The sequence below is a fragment of the Apodemus sylvaticus genome, chromosome 4 (assembly GCF_947179515.1).
Source record: "Apodemus sylvaticus chromosome 4, mApoSyl1.1, whole genome shotgun sequence".
NCBI lineage: Eukaryota > Metazoa > Chordata > Mammalia > Rodentia > Muridae > Apodemus > Apodemus sylvaticus.
In genome coordinates this window covers 136,081,357-136,096,552 of record NC_067475.1, presented here as the reverse complement: position 1 = coordinate 136,096,552, position 15,196 = coordinate 136,081,357, and the positions used below count along the sequence as shown (strand labels likewise).

Sequence of the window (15,196 nt, the reverse complement as noted above, 5' to 3'; positions counted from 1 at the left end):
AGACCTTACTATGAAAGGGCAACTGTGAGGCCCAGCACACCATCTCCTTTCAACCTAATGAACAATGGTGTAAATGAATAATAGAAAAGTAAAAACGGGTAGTGAATCCTCACTTGCATATAGATTAGCATAGATGGATGTGGACATATTACTTCTACACATATGCATTTAGTGTGTTTCAGGACGGTTGAGCCAGTTTCATACCATCTACTATGGGGTGGGGAGATTTTTAACGCAAACACACAAATCACTATGTAACTCTAAACTGAGCTAAATGCTCCAAAGCATAAGAATAATCTGTAGATAGAGGCCTGTACGTCTGGGCGTAGAGCAACTCCGTGGAGCGACTGACGTTTAAGCTAGTAAGTGAAGCACAAGCAGACATAGCAGGCGACGGGTCAGAGTGATGGCTCTGGTGTGTAAAATAGTTTATTTGCCAGGACTGTGAAGAGAAGCAGTATGTTAAACTTCAAGTGAAAGAGACAATAACTTAAGATAAAGTTACTGAAGGAGAGCCTTGGAGCCTTACAGAATAGTTCCTCTAATGTCATTCCAGGTGAAATGAGAAAATGGAAGGCTTTGAACACTAATGTCCCAAGATTTAAAATGCTACCCAAGCTGCAGGCTATGCATGCTAGATTAACAGCATTGGGGTCTCTATCTTAGGGTCGATGCTGACACAGAGACAAGAAAGCCAAGCCTCTTTTCCTTTTGACCCCAATGGCCCTGGAGAATGATGGGCTCCCCCAGTAACAGCTCCTATGACATCACTGTACTTGTGAGGCCAAGAGTCCTAAAACCCCCATTTTCAAGGTCATTCCTGCTCCATATCCAGTTGTGTAAAGGATTCTCCCCATCATGCATCATAAATTCAAATGAAATTCTTCATTGTCCCCTCAAAACGTAATGCCACTGTGATCTTCATCACATTCCAACCACTCAGGTATCCCCTATCCTTCTGACTTCAAATACTGAGAAGTCTTCAAATTGTAGGCTCTAGACTAGACTACTGAGGACATTGGACATCCACATGTAGCTGCCACCACTCCCCCTGCATTGAACATTTTATCTCAGAAAGTCTTTTTAACTTCATCTACCCTAGAAAGGTCAGGAATTCTTGCCAATTATACCAGCAACTTGAGGAGGAATTCCTGCAACCTGAGTCAGCAGTACTGAACAGGAGATACATGATATAATACTCTTCAGTTCTACTAATAGGGGAGGGATAACTTATTTCCTTAGTTACTATTTATTTCCTTAGTTACTTAGCTTTTTCACTGAGCAGAATGCAGATTGGGAACATCACAACTCAAAGTTCACATGATAAACAGTTGACAACAGTGGTTCTGAGGATGTCTATGGGTTTTGTGTTTATAAGAACATCGAAACAACAACTAAGCCAGACAGAAATGGAGCTTTAGATAGAATGGGCAGAACCTGATAGTTGTGAGAAAATAAGAAAGGGAAGGACAGGAACCCCAGGGGAACATAGCTTAAGAGCTAAAAGGCATCAATGTGTACGGAAGATGGAGAGGAAACAGAATCCATCAGGGGTTCAAAGATTGAAAGAATGCTAACAGCTTTCCTTTGCTCCCCCTACTCATGCTCCCTGGCTCTCTGACAATGAAAAGGATGTACTGTGACCCTCTGTAGACAACTCCTGCAAGTTGCTTCTGTTTCTTCTCTTGCTTCTTGCTGGTGTCAATAAGAGGGAGAACATCAGCAAGGGAGGAAGAGAGGAGGCTGAACGATATTCTCCTCTGGTTCCCCCTGTGGGATTCTGGGGCCTGGCCAGTGACTGTCAACTAAGTCTGAACCTCCTATAAGGAAGATCTCAGTTGCTATACTAGATGACCACATCCCTGTGCTTTCTCTACATCCTGCCCCTACATTGCTATAAATCAGTGCCTTCTAATCGCTATTCAAATGATATCATTTGCATGTGCCATCTATTTCTTGCCAGGATCCATACTGAGAAGAGGTGAAGGACTATAATTAGGAGAGGGTAATTATGACAAAAAGGAAAGAATGTTGAGCTGCATGTGTTGAGATGTGATGTGCATCATTATTCTGTTGTTTGGCATGAAATGAAGTCTAGAGTAGACATCACATTCATCCTTGTTTCTTTTCAGATACTGGTTAAACAATGTTTATATCTATTTCAGCTGAGCCAAAAGAATATACCTTGAATATGCCTGAGGGCTTTCTTTAACCTTAGTCATCTTGGGAAAGCATCCTACTAATGTTTAAAATAATTGGAGCACAAGGAGCAGAACAAAAGAGTGACAGAGACCCTATGAGGAAACTTTCTCTTACTGTGTTGAAACATAGAAAATTTTCAAGGTCACTGAGCCTCCCATTTCACATGAACCCAATTAAATTAAACAGAACTTTAAAATTAACCAAATCCAATCAGGCAGCAGGAGCTCACACTTCTCAGCTATGATGGAAGACAGCATCTCATAGGTACCAGCTAAATTGTCTCTTTTTCTAATTTGTCTTCCCAGCCATTGGCCTCACCATGGTGCCCCAAGAAGAGTTACCTTGAACTGCTAGATGCTCTGCACTGGTCCAGATATGCTTGTCAGTTCCTCTTGTAAACAAACATGCTTTACCACATGGCCAACCAAAGTCACGGAGCTCCAGAACACTAGAAGAGGCAGATAAAGGGACAAAACAAGAGAGAGTAAGTGCATTTGTAAATTCCTTTAATACTTTAAAGATCTGTGACTTAACTTCCAAAGCTAACCTACCATCTGAACATGTGAAACTGGTATTATTTTATTCACAAAGAAGCAGGTTACATACCTGGAAATTATTAATGCCTGTCAGCCTAAACTTTTAAGGATGTTAAACTCAATAAGTGCATTTGAAGACAGATAAATATATATTTGTTAGACTCATTCACATACAGCTATGATGTGTATGCAATAGTATTAGCTTATCTCTGCCCCAATTGAATGTGAGGGACAAGGAGGAAGGTACAGCAAGAAGGAGTGAGAAGTGAGAGGCAACCCAGCTCCCCAGAGGAGTGAGCACAAACAACCCTTGTCCCTGAGGTAAGCCAGGAGGTCCTGTGAGGAGACTGAAATCCTTCCTACAGGGGAACCCCACGGTGCTTACAAGCTATTCCACTGATGTGACTACACAGAGACGGGGACTCCTCTGATTAGAAGCCAGCTGAGCAGAAGAGATGAGCTCCATTCAGCCACTTCCTACATTCTCAGGGGCTGTGGATAGCACCCCAGTAGGAAGGAATATATTCTCTGGGGTGGGGGCTAAAAAGAAAAAGAGGAACAACAAGTAAGAGGCAGGAGACAACTACAGCTCATTTGGGGAGTTCCAGTCGTGGGTACACTGAGAAGCTCAGGTACAGGAGGTTCCGCTGGTAGAGAGCAGAGTGATCAGGAACCCCGCCTTCCATGGCCAGGAACAGATATAGCTCCTGAAGGTACTGGCTGAGAACTCTGAAATCAGAGAGTCCTGGCAGGACTGAGAAGTCTGAGGCTCTGGCCCAGTGCCTCTCCAACTGGTCCTCAAGCTTAATCTTCCTACTCTGTTTGCTTTTAGTTCACACAAGACCAACTCTGGCTTGGAATTGGCCACTTAGGAATTTTGGGATTTAAAAACCACAGCATCTGTGGTATACAAACTGCAAAACTCAGTGTAGTTAGGAGAAGCTCCTAGAAACCCCATAGAAAAGAAGAAGAAGAAGAAGAAGAAGAAGAAGAAGAAGAAGAAGAAGAAGAAGAAGAAGAAGAAGAAGAAGAAGAAGAAGAAGAAGAAGAAGAAGAAGAAGAGGAGGAGGAGGAGGAGGAGGAAGAAGAAGAAGAGAGGAAGAGGAAGAGGAAGAGGAAGAGGAAGAGGAAGAGGAAGAAGAAGAAGAAGAAGAAGAAGAAGAAGAAGAAGAAGAAGAAGAAGAAGAAGAAGAAGAAGAAGAAGAAGAAGAAGAAGAAGAAGAAGTCCACATCAGACCCTTGATGTGTCTGTAGGCAGTACCACCTTCTGTGGTGAAAAGGATAAGAGAACCACACCCCTTCCACCCACCAGATTCCAGGACTGGGTCTCAAGAAGTATCTGCTCTAAAGCTTCATGTTTTTAAAATACTATTTTATCTACTTACTATTTGGTTCTTGTGTTTCTTCTTTTCATCACACTTTCAGAATTATCTTATTTGTGTTTAAAAAGCTTTTCCTCTCTTTTATATTTATCTGATTTTCTTTATATATTTTTTTCTTTTCACTTAGATTTCAAGTCTCCCAGTCTTTATTCTCACTTTTGCTAATAATATCTTCCTCCTCTTTCTCCTCCTCCTCTTCCTCTTCCTTCCTCCTCCTCCTCATCATTGTTGTCATTATCATTATGGTATTTTTCTCCTTCCCCTTCTTTATACATAAACATTTATTTTACTTTTCTTCTCCTCTCTTTTGCTTCTTCCCTGCCTCCTTCCTTCATTTAACTCATTTACGTTTTACCTTTACCTGACATAATTTTTAACTTCACAGTTTTTTTTTTTTTTTTTTTTTTTTTTTTTTTTTTTTTTTTTTTGCAATTAGCCGTTCTATGTGTATTGGCTGTGCGATACTTGATTTAACAATTTTTAAGGATATTTCTAATCTGGCACATATTTATTTTGTGATAGCTACAGAAATTTGTTTTTTCCTCTCAGTGGCACTGGAAATTGAACATGTATGAGATGCCTTCTCACTAAGATCCCCAAATAAAGCCAGAGGAGATGATATCCATATGGATAGATGCACAAATAGTACCAAATACAGACAAGAAACTCAAAAGGGAAAGGAACATGACACATGCAGAAGAGCATCACTCCTCAGCTACAAATCTAAAGATTCTGAAATGAGTGAACTAATGAACACAAAATGAAAAATGATCAGACTTCAATGTGCAGATCAGTCCAGGACCTCAATAGTATTTTCAGAAACACCTATGAGAAACCAGACAACATGAATGACAAGTTCATTAGGGAAATTGATATTGGAAATAAAAAAAAACAAAGAAATGAAACTCTCAAAGAGGGGATTGGAGAAATAGCTCATTAGTAAAAAGCATTGGTGGCTCTTCTAGAGAACCCAGATTTGTCTCACAGCAGCCACATGATGACTCATAACTGCCTGTAACTAAAATTTCAAGAAATCCAATGCCCTCTTCTGCCTCTGCAGGCACCAGGTATATACGCTGTACACAGACATATGTGCTGGCAAACCACTCATACCCATAAAATGAAAATAATAACTAAATGTAAAAACCTCAACGAACAAATTACAAACACAGATACACCAATAACAGACTGGATCAAAGAAAAATGGAACATCAGCAGGATACACAGTTCAAATACTAAGACTGCAAACAACAACAAAATAATAATAAGAAGAAAAATGCTATTCAAAACTTCAGGAGACAAATGCTGGCTCACAAAGACAACCATGGACAATGATGTCTGACTCCTCAGCTGAAAGCATAGAACAGTGAGTTTATTTCACTTATAGTAACTAACTATAAGAAATTGAACACTTGAGTAAATAACTTCCAACCAGAATTACTATACTGAGCAAATCATCTTTTTAATTGATGCCAAAAAAGAGAACAATTTAAGACAACCACAAACCAATTCATATACAACAATCTGTCACTGTAGAAGATATTTAAAGAGAGTTTACACAGAGAGAAGCAAGATGGTACTGTAGGCATAGTTTTTCACAACCTACTTTAATAAGGGTCCAACCTCCCCACTAGACCACGTCCCTCCAGAGGTAGTAGAAAAGAAAGGTTATTAGGATATAGGGGAAATGGATCTGTTTAGAAATAGTTATTTGGGATGATTCTAATCCTCGATGTTATTAATCACATTCACTAGCAAACACCAAACAGGAATCAGCAGCTGCAGTCCAGTCCACTCGACAGACACCACACACAATTCAGCAAAGGCAGTTCAATCCAGAAGAAACCATGAGGCTCACCAACAGGCCCAAGTCTGCAAAAATGACAAGAAGCCACAGGGATCTCAAGAAAAATTCTATGGTGAGCTTCTCTCTGTGAAGTCACCTCAAGCAAACCTCAGCAATGCAATGTAAGAGGAACCAATACATGTTCTTAGTCAATGAAGACTAGTGAGGCCATGAAAGTGAATCAATGTTTAAGCTGCCATTGTCTGTGGGGTCACATTTTTATTCTTTGTAAATACCATGCATCCTTTCATGTATTTGCTACAGAAAATCATCCTTTCACCTGTGTCTGCTTCAGCAAAACATTCTTTTTTATTGGACAACTTACTGATTTATTTAGCTTTTTAGAATTTAATTGAATTATCTATTTTACACTCAATATTTTATCCTCCCCCAACCCCTGTCCACCCTCCAACTGTTCCATATCCCATACCTCTTCCGCACCCACCTGTTTCCACATGGATATTCCGACCCACCATCCCACCTAACCTCTAAATTCCCTGGGGCCTCCAATCCCTTGAGGATTAGATGCATCATCTCTGATTGAACACAGACCCAGCAGTCCTCTACTGTATGTGTTAGGGGACTCATATCAACTGGTATATGCTGCCTGTTTGGTGGTCCAGTGTTTGAGGGATCTCATGGGTCCAGATTAATTAAGACTGCTGGTCCTTCTACAGGGTCACTGGTCTCCTCAGCTTCTTTCAGCCTTCACTAGTTCAACAACAGGGGTCAGCTGCTTCTGTCCATTGGTTGGGTGCAAATATGTGCATCTGACTCTTTCAAATGCTTGTTGGGTATTCTGGAATGAGGTCATGCTAGGTCCCTGTATTAGTTTGGGTTCTCTAGAGTCACAGAATGTATGGGCAGTCTCTATATAGTTAGGGAATTTGTCGATGACTTAAAGTCTATAGTCCAACTCCCCAAAAATGGGCAACAACAGCTGTGGAAGGAAGTCTAAGGATCTAGCAGTTGCTCAGTCCCACAAGGCAGGTAGGCAAGGAAGAGTAAGTGAGTCTTCCTTCTTCCAATGTCCTTAAATAGATCTCCAGCAAGGGTGTAGCCCAGATTAAAGGCTGTAGGTCTCCAGCAGAGGGTGTGGCCCAGATTAAAGGTGTGTGCCTCCATGCCTTTAATCCCAGATGATCTTGAACTCGGAGATCTCCTTGTCTTAATCTTCTGGAATTCATAGCCACTATGCTTCAAGATCTCCACGCCAAGATCCAGGTCAGAAATTTATATCTCTGAGCCTCCAGATTAGGATCATAATTGAGCCTTCCAATTCTAGATTGTAGTTCATTCCAGATATAGTCAAGTTGACAACCAGGAATAGCCACTACAGTCCCTTTTCGTGAGTGCTCTATAGCCTCAGTAATAGTGTCAGGCCTTGGGCCTTGAGCTGGATCCCACTTTGGACCTGACACTGGACCTTCTTTTCCTCGGGCTCCTCTCCACTCAGCAATTAAGAATGAGGACATCCTTAGTTTTGCAGGCAAGTGAATGGAACTAGAAAATATCATCCTGAGTGAGACAAAAAGACCTCACTGAGTGAGGCAAAAGGACCCAGACACAAAAGGACATACATGGTATGCACTCACTAATAAGTGACTATTAGCCACAGAACTCAAAAAGGTCAACAAACTAAAGTGCCCCAAGTGAACATGCCTCAGTCCCACTTGGGAGGGAGAAGAAAGCAATCACAAGTGGGGAGGGACCTGGGAGGGAAAGTGGAAGGGGTAGGGGAGTAGGGGGGAGAGGAGAATCTGATCTGGTATTGGGTGAGAGAAAAGGACTGAAGCCCTGAGGGCCAGCAGAAAGAAGGGAAACAGGCAACCTCAGGAGATAGGGAGGTTGCAGAGACCACCCAGAATGTACCAGAGACCTGGGAGGTGAGAGACACTCAGGATTCAAAGGAAGAAACCTTAGATGAAATGTTGGACAGTAGGAAGAGGAAATTTGTAGAGCCCACCTCCAGCAGGAAGGCATCAAATGAGGGAGAGGGGGACCATCCCACAGTCACAACTCTGACACATAATTGCTCCTGTCTGAAAGAATTTCAGCAAAACATTCTTTCATGAATCTGCTCTAGCAAAACATTTTTTCACCTTTCTGCACCCCCCCCGCCACGAAACATCATTATAACCTAACTGAGCCTCCAGAGAAACCAGAAATTTCTACTTTAAGGTACAGTCATGAGGGTGCAGGAAAGAGGAAAATTCATAAAAAGAACAGATAAACAAAATAAAGAATAAAACATGTACAATTAAGTAGGCAACAATTCCCTTAGCATTAGTAGAGAAGAGAAAGATCAACTAATATTTGAATTAACCAGGGAAACATCCTAGAAATAACAGAAATCACCAACCCCTCTCAGTAACAACTCTAGCTATACATTGTTGGCATGTTTCAAGTAAAAGATATAGATTGTCTGACTCGATTAAAAACAAAACCCAGCAGTTTTCCATCTTAAGGAAAATAATTGGGAAAATATGCAAGGACTGGGGGTGAAGGGATGGAAGAAAAAACATCTTTATAGCAAGTAGAAGCTAGTAACATGCAGGAGTGATTCCCCACATATAATAAAGCAAGTATTAAATTAAAATTAGTCACAAAGATGAAAAAATATATTTCTAAAGGGAAATGTTTATCAACAAAATGCTATGTGTGTCAGTGCTATGTGTCTCCATGTGTGTATCTGAGTGTTTCTGTGTATGTGTCTGTGTTGTGTACCTGTGTATGTGGTTATTTCTGTATGTGTATGTGTTTTAAATGTTAGCATACCAAATTTTAGAAACAAAAACTATATCTCAGTCACTTCAATAAGTGGACTACTCAGGCAAGAATCATCATAACAATTTAGAGTTAAACTGCACCATAGTTCAAATGAACTCCATTGGCTTCTATAGAACATTTCATCAAGAGCTGAAGAATACATATTCTTTCAGCAACCCATAGAACTTTGCTCAAAATACATGACATTTGGTTGGTAGGGATATAGTGAAGGACCTGGAAATAATTGGGGTGAATGAATATGCTCAAAATACATTGAATAAAATTCTGAAAGAATTAACAATTTTTAGAGGTCTGACACAACTCAAGTGAATAATTGAACAATATACCTCAAAGTCTTACAAAACAAGGAAAGGGAAACCTCTAAAATCAGAATATGGAAAAAAAAACTAGTAAAGGTTAGCATAGAAGTTAATGAAATGGAAACCTCAAGAATAATAAAAAAATACTCAAACATTAAATTAGTTATATGAAAACTTAACAGAAATGATTAATTCTTAACCAATATATCCAAAAGTAGATGTAGATGAATAAAATTAGAAGTATCTATTGGATCCAGAGAAATAACAGAGGAAAGCTATAAAAATATATATTAAATAATCCAGAGTACACACACATATATAATCTATTAAAATTAACTGCCCAACAACTTCAATGTATCTATAAAAAAACAATAATTGGAAACAGTAACAATTTTCTAAGAAAGAAACAACCCATAATTTGATGGGTATAGAAATTCTATCAAACCATTTATTTGTTGGATGATTTTTGTCATTGTCTAACTAGATAGCCCAGGTTGCTTCAGACTTGATATATGTCCCATTGTGCTGCTGATCTGATGATCCTCCCAAGTGCTGAGATTGTAGACGTGTGCTACCACACTGTCTAAGTGTTCATTCCAATTCACCAGAAAAGAAAAGAGTTGGGTAGAAGCTGTCAGAAGCTTAACCTGCAATGTCAGGTTAAAAATATATCGTGGATGACTTTGGATGTTCAAGTTTCAATATGAAAAGTGCCTGGAGACATTGACAAATAGTAGGTTTCATTGATGGGTCTCCATTGGGTCCCAAAATTTCAAAGAAATGCCTAGGTAAGGATAATGATCCTGGCTAGGAAAGTACTTAAGCAGCAAGGTAGGGGGACACACTGATGGGGATCACAGTGATCTCTGACCTTAGAGAAACATGCTGTGATTCAACCATTAAAGGCTATCCTAATGCAGTCTTTAAACAAGACTGGATTTAAATTATAGCTCCTTTGCATAGTAGCTGTGTGTGCAGTCTACCTTGACCCCCTTCTAGTTTGATCATACATAAAGTAAGAAAATTATTTCTCTTCAAAATACTGAAGTCATATGTGAGTTATTAGGCACTATGTAAGATGATGCTTGTAAATTATGTAGATGAGTGCATATACACAATAAATAATATCCTGCTGCCACTAATCCCTACTTCTTAGGATTTATCATGTAAGAGGGATTGCTTCCTCTCGTGGTCTTTAAACAAGAACTTGCCAACTTTTCTGAACAAGGAGTTATGTACTTACATTAAGACCAAATAGCCACTGTCTCCTGTCCTCAGGAAGGGACAGATAGAAAAAAAGACATGTACATTAGAAAGCTAAAAATGTTCAACATGTTTGATGGTGAGAAGAAATAAAAAGATCAACGGAAGGGATAAAGAAGTTATGGTGAGCCAAGCAGTAGTGGTATATATGTCTTTAATCCCAGGAAGTAGAAGCAGGTGGGTCACTGAGTTCGAGGCCAGACTGATCTACAGAGTGAGAGTTTCAGGACAGCCAGGACTGCACAGAGAAACTATCTCAAAAAAAAAAAAAGCCAAAAACTCAGAAAAGAAAAAAGTTATGGCGCAGCTTCAGATTATGTCAGTAACTAATACTGTCATAATAATGAACTGATAAAATACTAAGTAATTATTGCTCTACTGAATTTCAATCAAGAAATTGAAACAGGAAAGAAAGAAAAGTAAAACAGAAAAAAAAATGGCCCAAATATGAACAAGCTTTCACTGAACCTTAAAGAGGAATGTTTGAAAGTCTAATGAGTAAGTTGTCAGGCTGGTGAAATAAAATATAGCCAAGAAAAGTCAGTTATAGGGCGAGGGCTTTGATAAATGCAAGAGAAGATTACTGTGTAAAGCAACACAGAATCATAATTTAAGGGAAGCTTCCTACTCCTTGTCAAAATGAGTTGGCTTTGTTGGATATACATATATATCATATGTTTTATATATATCAAAGTTCAGGTAGTTCTGATTATTTTAAAGAAATACATTGATCCCTGCCAATGACTGACTGATCTCCTATTTCCTTTATCAAACCAATTCTTAGGAGGCAATGCCAAATGTAAGTATTGGTATACATTGTAGCTGCCATTGTCCTCAGAGGTTAACAAAATCTTTAAGTGATAAATAGTTTTATGGTAACCTAGATAAATCCTATTCCTAAATTGTTTACAAGTTTTAAAATTGGGCGGGGGGCAAAGAATGAACGATGTAATTTTGTGAATTCAGTCCATTCAGGAAAACATGTGTGTCTGACCTTGTTTTAAGCCACTGGAAACCATAGAGGAAACTGAATGCAAAACTCTCATGAAAAAAGAACCGAGTCCCTGTGGGAAAGTGTTGACTATGAAGGACGGTTGCTGAGCATCTCCCAGGTGTCAGATTTCTCGTGGGACTCACCAGATATGGTTCACACTTAGGATGGGAAGAGTGGGGTGAGGAACAACCAGACGACCTTGTCAATGAGAAGCGTCTGTCACTCTGTGCGGCTGACACAAGGTGGACATGATATTAGTAATAAGCAGTGTTTAGTTCCCAGTGTTTCATAACCAGAAAGCATTTATTTAACAAAGACTGACATTCCTTTCCAAGTAGCCTGCAACACAAGCCATGAGGAGAGTGTAACCAGAATATGAAGCTCCAGTCTCCCATTCTAACCTTTTGATTGTTTGAAGCACATGGTTGATTTCTTCAGACATGTGTGCTGAAACTCTAGGGGTGCTACACACAACACTCTCAATATCCACACCCTGACTTCCTTGCTTCAGTTCCTGTTCAAGGTTAACCTAAGCTGAGGTGATATGTGAGTTTAAAGGGATAGTGTTCCCTGACTCCTGATTCCATTCTCTCCAGAGACATTATGCTATTAATCTTTACTGCTACAACTACTTCTATTGATAATATTGTAACAGAAGTTTTATATATATATATATATATATATATATATATATATATATATATATATATATATATATATATATATATATAAAACAGAAGAAGGGTAGATAAGTAGGAAAAAGAGCGAGACCTTGTGGTTTGGAAGTATATTGCACAATTTAAACAAATAGTCTAATGCTAATACCTTCCCATTGCTGCCTCTCCAGCAGCAGTGATGATCTCAGATGATGCTCAAATCAGTTTATGAAGGAGCCCTAATTCTTAATCCTCTAAACCCTGTGCTCAACTGCTTGGCTGCTGTCAATTTCAGTTTCCTGTATCTTGTATCCAAGTCATTGGCTGTTTCTTTTCTTCTTTTCCTTTTATTTATTCTTCTCAGTTTGCTAGTATTTTATTGAGTATTTATGTATCTATGTTCGTAAGGAAATTTGGTCTGAAATTCTTTCTTTGTTGACTCTGTGTAGTTTGGATATCAGGGTCTCATAAACTGAATTGGGTGAATTTTTTGTTTATATTATGTGGAATACTATAAAGAGCTGAGATACTTTAATGACTGCTTCTGTTTCCTTAGGGGTTCTGGGTCTATTTAAAATTGTCTATCTGATCTTGACTTAGCTTTGTCAAGTGGTATCTATGAAAAAACTTACCTATTTCTTTCAGATTTTCAAATTTTGTGAAATACGGTTTTTGAAGTATGGCCTAATGATTCTTTGGATTTCCTTGGTGTATGTTATACCCCATTTTATTTCTGATTTTGTTAAGTTGGATATTCCCTCTTGATCTTGTAGTTAGTTTGGATAAGAGTTTTTCTATCATAATGCTTTTCTCAAAAAAACAAAACAAAACTTTTCCTTGTTTCATAATTTTTGTATTGCTTTCTTTGTTTCTATTTCATTGATTCAGCCTTTAGTTTGATTACTTCATGCTGTTTATTCCTTCTGTGTCTGATTTCTTCTCTTTGTTCTAGAGTGTCAGGGTGTGCCGTTACGTTGTTAGTATGAGATCTCTCCAGTTTCTTTATGTAGGCATTTAGTGCACCACTTTTATTGCATTCCATAAGTTTGTATATGTTATATATTCATTTTCATTAAATTCTAGAAAGTCTTTACTTTTTCTTTTTGTTTCTGTCTTGACCCAGTTTTCATTTGGTCAGAAGTTGTTCAGTTTTCATAAGTGTGTAGGCTTTCTGTTGCGGTTGAAATCCAGCTTTAATCCGTGGTGGTCTGATAGGATACAGGGGTTATTTCAATTTTCTTGTATCTATTCATATTTGCTATGGTTAATTTTGGAGAAAATTCTTTGAGATAATGAGAAGGCTGGTATGGCTTCTTGTCACTTGGGGTCTCCACCAGAGTTGGGATCTGGGACATGGCTACAAGGAGTGGACACATTGGGGATCGGATGGACACCAAGAAAGTAGGAGAGGTCCACAGGTGGGTGGCCTACATGGACTTCTGCTGCTGGTGTGGTCTCTGGTAGAGCTCAGTTGATTGCTTCAACATTAGTAAATCAATAACTGTAGAAGTTAACTTTAATAGGATTTTTAAATTCTAGTTTTGTAACTATAGATAATCCTCAATCAAATGTAGCACATGGGAAAGCGAGACACGGTGTCTCTATTGAGATGAACTTCTCAGACCCACTAAGGTTGCTGTGGAAATGGGATTTTAGAGGATGAGTTCCACTCCCTCTCAAGATGTAAACATTTCTCCCATCAGAAAACATTCACAGGTTAGTATTGTCAATGTAAATTTGGGCAAGCATAAGCATCCTAGAGAATGCCAGACATACTTCCAAATATCTTGCTTCTGTCAAGAAATATTTATTTCTGGTCTTAATTCAGATCTGAGATAATTATAGGATTTTAAACACCTATTTTCTTTGTTTTAATTCTGTGCTTGTTCAATACCCTCATGAATAATTGCTTCTGGGAAATCATTTAGAAGTTACAATAGATAAAATCAGATTTACATGCATTTTTTATCTCTCAGGATTAATATTATTTTTTATGATCTCCATACTTCTCCCTTTAATGTATTAAAATTGTAATCTAATAAAGAAGATTTAGGTCTGAGTTACCTCACTCAGGATGTCATTGTTCTTTATAGCGGAGTAGTATTCCATTGTGTAAATGAACTACATTTTCTGTATCCATTCTTCTGTCATGGGACATCTGGGTTGTTTCCAGCTTCTGGCTATCACAAATAAGGTCACTACAAACATAGGGGAGCATATGCCCCTGTGGCATGGAGGGGCATCTTTTGGGTATATTCCCAAGATATATTCCTGGGTCGTCAGGTAGATCTGTTTCCAATTATCTGAGGAACCTCCAGATTGATTTCCAGAGTGGTTGTACCAGTTTGCAATCTCACCAGCAATGGAGGAGTTTTCCTCTTTCTCAACATCTCACCAGCATCTGCTATTACCTGAGGTTTTGATCTTAGCCATTCTGATTGGGGTAAGGTGGAATCTCAGGGTCATTTTGGTTTGAATATCTCTAATCACTAAGGACTTTGAACATTCCTTTAGGTGCTTCTCAGTCATTCAAGATAGGACGTGCATGGTATGTACTCACTAATAAGTGGATATTAGCCAAAAAAGAACTAATAAATAAAGTACAGAATACACAAGATACAGTATATGGAACTCAAAAAGGTCAACAACTGAAAAGCCCAAGTGAGGACACCTCAGTCCCACTTGGAAGGGAAAAGAAAGCAATCACAAGTGGGGAGGGAGGGAGGAATCTGGAAGGGAAAGTGAACAGGGGATGAGGAATAAAGGGTAACCTGATCTCATGTTGGATGAAGGAAAAGGACTGAAGCCCTGGGGGCCAGCAGAAAAAAAGGAAACTGTCAACCTCAGGAGTTAGGAAGTTGGGGCACCCTCCAGAATACATCAGAGACCTAGGAGGTGAGATACTCTCAGGACTCAAAGGGAGGGATCTTAGATGAAATGATCAACAGTAGGGAGGGAACTTATAGAATCTACCTCCAGCAGGAAGACAGGGCATCAAATGTGGGAGAATAATTCTGACCCATAATTATTCCTGTCTGAAAGAATTACAGAGATGATAATGGAGAGGAGGCTGAGGAAAAGAAGGTCCAGAGGCAGGCCCAAAGTGGGATCCAGCTCAAGGGGAGGTCCCAAGGCCTGACACTATTACGGAAGCTATGGAGTGCTCACAAAAAGGGACCTAGCATGACAGTACTCCAGAAGATACAACAAGCATCTGAAAGAGTTAGA

General features: G+C 39.1%; 1 pseudogene; it reads right to left on the bottom strand.

Moving 5' to 3' along the window:
* Positions 1–3,328: 3,328 nt before the first annotated feature.
* LOC127683718 (heterochromatin protein 1-binding protein 3-like) overlaps positions 3,329–15,196 on the bottom strand; it is a 48,119-nt pseudogene continuing 36,251 nt past the window's right edge.